This window comes from Typopeltis vanoorti, chromosome 15 (assembly GCF_054136105.1).
Source record: "Typopeltis vanoorti isolate ZY-2024b chromosome 15, IOZ_Tvanoo_1.0, whole genome shotgun sequence".
NCBI classification, from domain to species: Eukaryota; Metazoa; Arthropoda; class Arachnida; order Uropygi; family Thelyphonidae; genus Typopeltis; species Typopeltis vanoorti.
The window spans coordinates 111219578-111232567 of NC_143563.1; positions in this window are offsets into that span (position 1 = coordinate 111219578).

A 12990-nucleotide genomic window follows, 5' to 3' on the forward strand; every position below is an offset into this window, starting at 1 on the left:
GGCAAAGTATTGTCCAAAACAGCATTTAGATTGATGAGTGGGTACTTGGTGTGTGTGTGTGTGAGTACTGAGAGTTAAGTCCTTCATTTTTCCAATATTTCACACATGATAAACAAACTGTAGTTTGATATATATCATCGTTCACATCACTGAAGGGCACTTTCTCCTTAATCCTCTCCCTCAAATTGAAGAAATAGTAAAATTTGAAAGAAAGAAAATGCATTTTTCGTGTTCCTTATTTTCTCTAAGATACTTTTGTGAATAGTCGATTAGTTCTGGTCACTAGGGTATTCAACATTCGTCAACTATATTTTCCTATCAAATCATGAGACCTTGAAAAGATCCTTCAGAAATCCGTCAAGATCCAACAGAGCTCATTTTAAGGCCAGTAGCTAACCAAGTTATTTCTGCAGAAAGTCTAAGACATGACCTCCTCGTTGTGAAGTTCTGCAGTGCCAAACATGACGGAAATACGACGACTGCTGGATATCAGAGGTGCTTCGGCGGAAATTCATGTCGAGATTCTGATTGACGAACCAGTAAACGAAGTAAATCGTGTTGAAGCTCTTTCGTCAAAGTTAAGAAATGTCTATGGATACGACTGGCAGCTAAGTTTAATAACAGTTAAAATTAGTCATTTTAATTATGAATATTTATCTAAAGTCTTTTTGGAGAATTTAACAAAATATCGTAGAATGACTAAACCAGTTTTATTTTTTAATTAGTTCCTGCCACCAATTCAGCATCGAAACTGAGTTACCCCAACCTTCAGTACAAGACCGTGGGGTTTCAGTGATGGTAATTACGAACCGTGCAACGTATTGCAAATGCGTTAAGTTAAGGACTTCACTCTCTGTTCATGCGTTATAAATCTGTTAATCGGGTGGTTTCTCCAGTGAGTGTGTTTACCAAAAAGAAAACTTCTCCTCTCTTCCTCAAAGTGAGTACTTCACAGATGGTTGTAAGCATTACGTTAAATAAAGAAGGATCACATTCCAGCATATATTTGGCACAACATATATGTGGAAATTTCAATCGCTGAAAGAGGAGATTCATTCAGATCACGATAAGTGAACTTTGGTGTCATTTTGATTAACACGTAAAAAAGCAGCTCCGATTCGCTTTTCACGATAACGCTAAGCCAAAAACTAAAGAATGGCAATCATTAAATTAATTTTTTCATATCGTTTATTTAAATCAGGCGACTCGTTATTACGAGAATCCTGCACGTTTGGGATTGGTCATGCGCAGTTTCATCCTAATTGGTGACAAAATCAAAGGATACGAAATATGTGAGGTTGCGATGGCTTTGACATTTTAGGAAGATTCTGTTAGAGATGGTCGGATCACAGTACTTGACTTTTGCAAACTTATTCAGCACATTAGTAACGGAAATCTTTTTCTTATCTCCCCAGAAATATTCTCTACTCATCGATATCATCCATTTTCCGACATTAATGATGAGATCGTATCACCCTGATTACAGAGTCGAATGCCTCATCAAACAAATGACTGCCGGCGATTTGATCTAAAAATTACTTCTGATGCACGAGAAGTTTGTCACAGATTTTGTTGTGAATCCATTAGCGCAGCAAATAAACGTCTCGGGAGTCGAATATGAAAGCATTCGACTGGGGAGGGAGGAACACACGTGTTCCTAAATCCTGAAACAAACTCATAACAAAGACACGCGATTTAATTGTCAGCAGTACTGTTGTTGATGAGAAGGTTCATGAGAAGAGATAAAAAATAAATTGAAATGTGTGTCTATCAAGGGGGGACAAATAGTACCAACCAGACTGCAAGCTAAGCTACTACAAAATGACGATTTCCAGGCTAAAGCTGTAATTGTCCATCAGACCATTAAAAGAAAGGAGACACCGAAGTAGCGCATTTCTGGTCCATAATGGAGAGCTCTTTGATTGGCTGTTAGAAGGGGTTGTAAATTTCACATGGGCTTCCTTTCGATATTTAAATCAGTCAACGTGGAAATAACAGAGGCGTCTTTAATTTCCGGTTAAGATGAACGAGTTATGATTTAGGGTATCTCACAAGAAATTAGAAAAAAATGTCTTACCAGGAAAGGACGAATTTGATGGTTCAACACAAGAAAATAATAAGGGAAGTCTTATTTAAATCAAATTCGAATATAAAGAAAACGTGCTAGACAGATTTTCTGTTGTGAAAGTGGATGATAATGGCGTGTGGGCTAATATGGCAGCTGAAGATGCCCGAAATGAAATGCAAGAAAACATGCATTTAATCTAACGAAAGAAATAATTTTAAAGCGAGAAATACGGAATTTAATAAAATTTAAAAAAATTATATAAACTACAGGGTACGAGGGCGATCCTAGCATCCTAAAAAAGAAAAACGAAGCGGTAACTGTATAAGCATTGTGAAGTCTGGAGATTGCGAGTTTATATTATTTTTTAACGATAATCACCTACAATAATGAATACACTTTCTTAGTGGACATCAAATGTACAGTTCCAAATCACAAAAGAGGTATACATGATTCTTAAGTTGATCCATACATATTCAATACTCTTCCCTTTATTAAGAAAAGAAAAAAACCGAAACAAATGCGAAAATCTGATCAACAATAATTAAGGTTTTAGACAAATGTGGAAAAGGTTTTTGAAAAACGAGTTTAAATTATTAGTTATGTAAAAATGTAGTACTGTTTAATAATCTTTATCTTTTTCACAAAACCGAATTAATATCCTCCTGAGTAGTATGGGTGCTATTCCATTGGAAAATGAAAATGGTTGTCCACAAAACACGGTATGGACGCAAATTTAAGGAAGCTTGTGAGATCATTATCAACCACCCCAATCTAAACAATAACGATGGTCTAAAAATCCCATACATATGGAAGGCATACATTCGTCCCACGAATCCTTCCTCTCTAAGAACAACTATAAACAGGCCTCTAGAAAATCCAGGATCCTAAATCCATAATAACAACTTTAATATTGAAAAAAAGGACATCACTGTTAAGGAAAAGAAATAAAAGGAATATAAAATCTATAAGAAAGTTCATTCATGTTGTAATTTATAAATACTTTTTTTTCAAATAAAAAATAACAATTGTAATAATAGAAATAGGACATCACTGTTACTGGAAGGAAAACCATCTGTAAGCAAGAATATTTATTCGTGTAATCAAAAAATTAAACTAGCTTGATGTAATTTTTTTTTTGCACTAGAGGTCATGCCATTGAGTAGCATGTGATCAAATCATTGTTTCTCTAGCTTACAGTTTGAAATGTCACGCAGCTTGTCTTGTATATTTATGTGTGCTCCAGATGATGATGATGATGATCTTGATATGAAGATCGAAACGTCGGGATAATAAAAAGTTATTCTAACACGGTTGTAGAATCCATAATTTCAAAAATGAATGCTGATCACCTTGTAACACTAAAAGAAAGGATTTTCTATTCTTTGTAGTCGCCATTTGAAGGATACTTAAAAGTTTAATAACTATCCAATGTGTGTTGCCACTGATGCGATTATTTTGCTTTGATCGCTATCCTGATCCTGCATCTTGGATTTGGAACATATCCAATGTTCGTACCATCGACTCTTGAGGTCCTCTTGTGGGCTGACATGGCAGCCAATACACATCTGTCCTGTCATGTACTTATATGTCACCCGTCTATCTCGTAATGGATGTTTCTTGTTGTCCCTCAAAATTTACATCATTATCATGATTCGCTTAATATAAATTTATGTTGCAATGTTTTTTTCATAGCAAAGGTGCTATGAAAAAAGCTCCTAGATTTATTGAATTTCGAGTCCCAACTGCGGTTGCCTTGGCAGGGCCAGAACAAATAATTTTCCGGGCCTTATATGGTCTGCAGGCTGGACGTTCCGCACCCCTGGTTTAGAGCTATGTGGAGTGTTTTGTGCTATTTACCTTAAAAAATAAAATTTCAAAGGCTTTTGGGGTCTGACCCGTTATTTTATATTACCAGACACACAAACACACCACAATACAAGACGATTTCCGTGCTGAATGAACGAATTTTGCAGTAACTGTAAAAACACACTCGAGTCCTGTTCGTTACAGGATTGTATATCCTGACCGTTTCCTTCGAAATGTAACATTCCCGCAGATGACTCACAGGCATGTTTTCGCATACTTGTGGAAGTGACATTGAACTGTTGTTACCCTAATTCGTCAAGTCACCATGGGAGAGCAAAGCATATTCATATCTGGGTCACGCACTGGAAATGTTTTCTGTAGTCAATTGATGCATACATTTCTATTTTTAAAAACAAATACACGTATTTTTGAGCATCGATATTAGCACAAAGTCTTTCTTTATGATTCCAGTAACCTGAGCAAGTGCAAACTATATCTTCACGTTTGGTCAAAGAGAAAGGGAACCAATGTCCCATTTCATTTGGTGGGTTTCTTTAATTAATCAAGAATTCTATTTATTAACTTTTCAGGTAATTTATTCCACCTACAAACTGATTTTGTCATGTTATCTCTGACAATAATGCCATTTCAAATGCAAATTTCTTTAGGAAATAAATTCGAGTCTTCATCATAAAGAAATTGTGCATCTACAATGCTAGTCTTTTCTGAAATTTCGTTTTTTTCTCATGCATAATTGAATGGTGTCCTATTTTCCACCACAAATACATAATTATTTATTACTACTTCAATTGAATGTTAGGCCTAGTATTTTATTTTTAAAATTAATTCTCTGTTGCAACTTCAAAGATTATACTTTAGACTCCCGTATTTTACTTTTCCTTTAGTAAGTGTTGACTGAAAGGAAATGAGACAAACAAGGGATTGGAAGTGAAGTAAAGTCACCATTATCCTGTTCTGTTAATTTCACACTGCAGTGTGATCAGATGGCACTACCACTTGGTAATTAGCACTACTAAATATTTTTCTCATGCATAATTAAACAAATGTTTAGGTTTTCAATAAGCTTTTACTATGTATTAACATACCATTGCCAGTATGATATTATAAGTGTAATAATGGTTTAAGATTTTAAACTTAACTGTCTGAAAGTATAGTTACCATATTTCTTGAACAATATAGGACATCTTTGTTCACCATAAAAAAAATGTAAAGAAAAATGAAATGTTTACCTTCAAATAAATATTTATTCATGATTTTTCAGAGGAATGAACTTTCTTTAAGAAAAAAGTGTGTCATTTTTGTCAATTCATACAACTCCGAGCGATTCACAACTGAATTCACTTATTTGATTTTCAGGTAAATAGTTCTATCCGAAATACAAATTTCTTTAGGAAATAAAGTGAAGTCTTTATTGTAAAGAAATGGTATATCTATAATGTTAAATCATTTTCATATTTTTTCTGAAACTTCGTTTTTTTTCCATCTGTATTCGAATGCTTTTCTATATTCTTCATCCTTATTATGTTCCGCATTTTTTCCAACACAAAGTAATTAATTATTATTATTATTGTTTCAATTGAACATTAGGTCTGGTACTATACTTTTCATGTTAAATCCTCTGCTACAAGTTCCAAATAATATACTGCAGATTTTATCTGAGGGGGCAACAGTCAATTGAGTCTAAAAGGGATGAGTCAAACATGGGAGTGAACTCCTATGTTTGCGTATTCTTGTTGGTAAACTGCTGTCTCTCCTGTAAAATCATAGTTAAACCTATTTGCAAGGTCCTGTTAATTTCACACTTTAGTGTGAGAGTGGTAATTTGCAATCGTAAAAAAATTGCATGCACAATTAAACAGGAATTTTTATGTTTCCAATACTCTTTTATTATGTATTAAGAGACTATTGCCAGTATGATATTGTAAGCATAATTCTAATAATGGGTTATTTTGTCAGAATTAATATTCTGACACGAGGACTAACAAGTCGACATTTTTGCAACAGTTTAATGAGTAGGATTCTCACAGAGTGCCTTACGTTTGCAACTTAAAACTTAGAAAATGTCTGAAAGTAGGGTTACGATATTTCGTAAGGCAAAATATGACATCAATGTCGACCAAAAAAATTGTAAAGAAAAATGAAATGTTTATCTTCAACTAAATATTTATTCACTTTAAATGTACCATTCGTATTTTTCAGAGAAACGAACTTCCTTTTTAAAAATAATATTGTCATTTTTTTATCAGTTCATAGAAATCTGAGCAACTCACATCTGAATTCACTTTTATTTGAAGCAGACGTTTAGTGTTTTCAGTCAAGTCAGTTTTGGAGATATGAAATTAACAAATTCTGCAGATGCACAAACGTCTGGCCACTGAAGCTCAAATTCCCGAGTTCATTGTATTCATGAAAACTGATCTGCAGCTTTGAGAATGTTTTCTCACATTTCTTAATGAGAGATACGTTTCTCATAAAAATTCAAAATAGGATTTTTAAAATCTACTTTTCATGTCTCCTTCACTTTCATACAGAAACTGCTTTTGCTTGCAAAACTATGGGGATGAAGTTGTCATCCCTTCTGGCTATTAATTTTAGCTTTGATTCCTTGTGCTTCAAAGCTACTTCTGTAGCTGAAATTTTAATTTTTTTTTCAAAAAGTTTCTTGAAATATTTGAAGGTTGGCATGAAGAATTAAGACTAATAATTCACTGAGTGGATTTTCAAAAAAGTCTGATTAGTTTGCGGCAAGAAGTTTCACACTGCGAAAGGAAATATTACTTCAATTCTACCCAAATCAAATAAGATTTAACCACCCAAGAAACAGATTACCACGTACAGATTGCCATGGATTGCTTAAGTGCATATTACAATTGTAATACCATTGATATTACATTGAAATATGTGATGGATACGAAGTGTAAAGGAGTGGTCTTTCATCCGTATTGACAGCGACGTGGTTAAACATCTCACAGTACTGTGGGACAAAACCTTTTGTACTCAATGCCTGCAAACCTAAATTTCTTTTGGTTTTCTATTCTTACTGTAAAAATGTAAGAAGCATTTCTTGTGTTCACTTTGTACGCGCATTAGTTTCCTTCTCTTCTCATTCCACAAAATTTGTATTTGTGTTATCTGCAGATACATTTTTTTTATATTCAATACGAAACGTTTTAAGACTTTTAGTCATGTTTTGGGTTAAAATATCTGCTGTAAAATCACCACCTTCTTACAGTCTACTTTAATTCCAAACTGTTGAGCAAATATTCTAGTCTGTTGGAGACATGTACAGATATAGTAACAAAATTGTCACTATTTAAATTCATTTTGTATTTTATCCATTAAAAAGCCAAATTATGTTATTAGCTATCACCTCTTTCTTTTTTGTTCTGCCTGTGGAATAGTAGCGGTCGTAAAGTTTTGAAATAAGTTTTGACTGGCAGTCATATGATTTTAAACTTTTATCATGTACAACTGTGTGAAAAGAAAAGAAAATGTGTCTTCTCTTTATTTTTGAAAGCCGCATCGAGAGTTCCTAATATTACTTGCTATTATAGCCTTTTGATGTTTCGAATGTCTAGCTCTATGATACATATATCAGAAATTGTTCGGATGGAAAAAAAAGTTAATAGGAAATGGGACTTAGTTAATCTATTTCTACGTCTTTTTTACATTTTGCAACTGTTTGGTTTGATCAAGTCATAGCGTCTGCTGTATGGTACATTTATGTGACAAATTGTCATAGATATATAATTAATTAACAACTTCATATGATTGCTCACCTCTTCTGTTCCATTTCTACACTTATCACCGGCTTGTAATGAGAACAGGAACCAAACAAGGTTAGGTGGAGGAAGGTGAGGGGGTGGTCGACAGGATGATATCACTCTTCCCTGCAATGACCCTCCCCCAATCCTGCCTTAAAGAAGATGTCCGCTCAGTAAAGGGGAGATGAGTGGCATCATGAGGGACATTCTTCTTTGCGGATATCATTTACAAAATCTGTTGCAAAAATTTCTTTTTAGCACTCTTGTCAACGCTTGTTAGCACTCGTGTCAGAATATTAATTTTGACAAAATAACCCATTATTAGAATTACACTTACAATATCATACTGACAATGGCCTCTTAATACACAATAAAAGATTATTGGAAACAAATATTTCTGTTTAATTGTGCATCGAAAAAAAAATTTTTTACAATTGCAAATTACCAAATCATAGCGCCACCTGTCACAGTACAGCGTGAAATTAACAGAACCTTGTAAACAAGTTTAACTATGATTTTACAGGAGAGACAGTAGTTTACCAACAGAATACACAAACGCACACAAGGAAAGCAGTCCAATCCATCCAGTGTTTGACTCATTTCCTTTAGACACAATCGACTGTTGCCCCCCCCCCCCCCTCAGATAAGATAGTCTGGAGTATCTTGTTTGGACCTTATACTGAGGATTTAACATGAAAGTATAGTACCAGACCTAACGTTCAGTTGAAACGATAAATAAATAATTGCTTTGTGTTGGAAAAAATATGAAACACAATAAGGATGAATAATACAGAAAAGCATTCGAATGCAGATGAAAAAAATATGAAGTTCCAGAAAAAATACCAAAATGATTTGACATTATAGATACACAATTTCTTTACAATAAAGATTTCACTTTATTTCCTAAAGAAATGTGTATTTCGGATAGAACTATTGTAATATTTACCTGAAAATCATATAAGTGAATTCAGTTGTGAATCGCTCGGAGTTGTATGAATTGACAAAAATGACACAATATTTTTAAAAGAAAGTTCATTCCTCTGAAAAATATGCATGGTACAATTAAAGTGAATACATATTTATTTGAAGGTAAACATTTCATTTTTCTTTACATTTTTTTAATGGTTGACATGGTTTTTTTATTTTGTTTATTTATTATTCATAGTTATCCTACTTTCAGACAGTTGTTAAAGTCTTAACCCATTATTAGAATTTCGCTTATAATATCAAGCTGGAAATGGTCTGTTAATACATAGTAAAAGCTTATTGGAAACAAAGATTTCTGTTTTATTATGCATGCTAAAAATATTTACGAGTGCAAATACCAAGTCGTAGTGCCATCTGTTCACACTACAGTGTGAAATTAACAGAACAGGATAATGGTGACTTTACTTCATTTCAATCCTTATTTGTCTCATTTCCTTTTAGTCAACACTTACTAATGAAAAACTAAAATATGGGAGTCTAAAGTATAATCTTTGCATGCTGTAACAGAAGAATTAAGTTGAACATTTTAGTACCAGACCTAATATTCAATCGAAATAATAAACTATTTGTTTGTGGTGAAAAATAGAAAACCATTCAAATGTAGATGGGAAAAAACGAAATATCAGAAAAGACTAGCATTGTAGATGCACAATTTCTATGATGAAGACTCGAATTTATTTCCTAAAGAAATTTGTATTTGAAATGGCATTACTGTCAGAGATAACATGACAAAATAATTTTGTAGGTGGGATGAATTACCTGAAAAGTTCATAAACAGAATTCTTGGTTAATTAAAGAAAACCACCAACTGAATTAAGACAGTGGTCCCCTTTGTCTTTGACCAAACATGAAGATAGAGTTTGCACTTACTCAGGTCACTGGAATCATAAAGAAAGACTTTTTTGCTAATATCAATGCTCAAAAATATGCATTTGTTTTTAAAAATAAAAATGTGTGCATCAGTTTTACTAGAAAAAGTTTCCTATTCATGACCCCAGAAAAGAATAGCTTCGCTCCCCCCCCCCCCTCCCCCCAGTGACTTAACAAATTAGGATAACATCAGTTCAGTATCACTTCCACAAGCATGCGAAAATATGTCCGTGAATCATCTGCAAGAATATTACATTTTGAAGGAAACGGTCAGGGTAAACAATCCTATAAGGGACAGGACTCGGGTGCATTTTTTTGGTTACTGCAATTCGTTCATTCAGTGCAGAAATCGTGTGTATTTTGGTGTGTTGTGTGTCTGGTAACGTAAAATAATGGCTCAGCCCCAGAAGCCTTTTAACTATTTTTTCTTGAGGAAAATAGCATGAGACAAAACCCTCCACATTGCTCTAAAAGGATGGAAACTGATTATTATTACATATGTTGTGATGTGGTTATCGAGAAGCACATGGGAGATGTTACACCGCCAGTGGAGTGATATCCTAGGATCATGCAAAGAAGAGTAGAGTACGAATTGGATATTGGCGACTGTAATATTCTCAAATGCCAAGATGGTGAACTAATCATCGAGGAAACAGGAGATGGTGTAAGTAAAATGTTCTCTATTAACTGCCAAGAGGAGGAGCTAATTTCACCAAAATTCTACAACATTGATAATCATTTACTATTTTTGGAAACTTAATTACCAGCTATCAGTATCATTGAAAGAATTGTCGCAACCCATTTAAATTCATCGATGGTTAAATTAGACTTTCAAGATTTTATCCAATTCAATAAAGATTCTTTATTTTGGGACATTTACGAACATTTTACAAAAACTGTTTGTGTATATTTGCTGACAAAAGAATATACAGAATGTTTAACGAGGCATGGTGTCATTTCCAGACTGACACAATATCAGATGTGTGGAGCTGTGCTTTCTGTGTTGTACACACTAAAGACACTTTTATGTGACCAGCTATTTTGATATAATGTAACCAAGGAGTGAGCAACGAACATTTTCTTTATTAAACTCATTGGAAAATGTTAAGAGTGTAAACGAAATTTTGTGAAATATTTGTATTTAGTTGTATGTATCGAATTATATTTCAGCAAAATAAAATATGCATTTGTAAACTTATATGAACAAAGTGTGTGTGTCATTGGAGTGTTTTCCATATTTAAGTTACATCACAATGAATGTTTTTTTAATCAGTTATTGGGCTTAAAAGTTGATATTTAAATCGATAATTTTATATCTTAATGGAATTCTGTTTAATTATGGTAAAAAAGTTAACATTTAATTAGGAGAAGTAATGAACTTTTATGATGTATAAAATGACAGCTATACGAACCGTTTGGGTATATTTGGTGCAAATAAATCTTTAACACGGATCAAAAGTATTGGTTGAGTTATATATGTAAAACGATTATTGGAAAAACAGATTTCTGTTTAATTATGCATGCAAAAAATATTTAAGATTTTTATACAGTTATTCTGCTTAGAAGCTTATGTATCAATTCATAATTTTATCTCTTAATAAACGTCTGGCAGTAAGAACCAAATAGGAGTAAGGGAAAAGCAGTGGGAATGGAATGTTGCTGTCATCACTGTCTGTTCTTATCAAATGAAGATATGAAATATCACACACACTAAAATCACCAAATCCAACTGCTATGTGTTATCACTGCTGTGAAATTAATGCAGGGAACGAAAGGGAAAAAGTGGGGAAAACTGATATCTAGTAATAAATTATTGTGGAAAAACATCTGCTACTACCTATTGAAAAAAAAACGTAAATGCAAAAAAATTGTTATGACATCTCTTGACACTAACTAAACATTCCTATAGTCTAAAATCGGGATGAAATATCACATACAGTTAAAACACCAAGTCCTACTATAGGAAATGAAAAACAAAACTCAATAGGAAATGAAAACAAAGGTGTGTGCGCTTATGCGGGGCGTGAGGAGGGGACACACCACTGATATCCAGTAGTTAATTATTTTGGAAAATGTCAAATTGCTACTTAACGACAAACCCAGAATTCCAATCTCTAATCATTACCCATAATTCCATACTCGAACCAAAGGGTAACCTTGCATCACTGACAGATGGCGACACATCGCAGAATTCCACACTTGAACTAAAAGACACTTGACATCAAAGAGTGTTACGTCTGCCAGGGAAATTCCAGTGATTCCATACTCTAGCCATCATCATTGAATGATGTCACTTATCCTAATCTCTAACATCACCCAGAATTCCACACTCAAACCAAAAGACACAAGATGACGTCAATGAGTGATATGTCCCCCAGGATATTCCAAGCATTCCATACTCTAACCATCATTAGCTCAATGATGTCACTTAACATATTCTCTAACATCACTTAGAATTCCACACTAAAAAAAAGACAACGTGATATAAAAGAGAGATATGTCCCCTAGGGAAATTCCAAGGATTCCATACTCTAACCATCATAAGCCCAATGATGTCATTTATCCTATTCTCTAACATCACCCAGAATTCCACACTCGAAAAAAAAGATGACGTCAAAGAGTGATATGCCCCCCAGCGAAATTCCAAGGATTCCATACTCTAACCATCATCAGCTCAATGATGTCACTTACCCTAATCTCTAATATGACTCAGAATTCCACACTCAAAAAAAAAACATGACATCAAAGTGTGATATGTCACCCAGGGAAATTCCAAGAATTCTATACTCTAACCATCATCAGCTCAATGACGTCATTTGTAATAATCTCTAATATCACCCAGAATTCCACACTCGAACAAAAAGATATGTGACATCAAATAGGGATATGTCCCCCAGGAAAATTACAAGGATTCCATACTCTAACCATCATCAGCTAAATGATGTCACTTATCCTAATCTCTAACATCACCCAGAATTCCACACTTGAACTCAGAATTCCAGACTTGAACAAAAATACACAATGTGACATCAAATATTGTGCCTACCAGGAAATTCTAAGGATTCCATACTCTAACCTTCATCAGTTCAATGATGTCACTTATCCTAATTTCTAACATTACTCAGAATTCCACAACGAACAGAAAGACACAATGTGACATCAAAGAGTGATATGTTCTCCAGGGAAATTCCAAGGATTCCATACTCTATCCATCATCATCTCAGTGATGTCACTTGTCCTAATCTCTAACATCACCCAGAATTCCACACAGGAAGAAAAATATACGTGTCTTCAAAGAGTGATATGTCCTCCAGGGAAATTCCAAGGATTCCATACTCTAACCATTATCAGCTCAATGATGTTACTTATCCTAATCTCTATCATCACCCAGAATTCCACACTCAAAAAAAACATGATGTCAAAGATTATATGTTCTCAGGGAAATTCCCAGTATTTCATACTGTAACCATCATC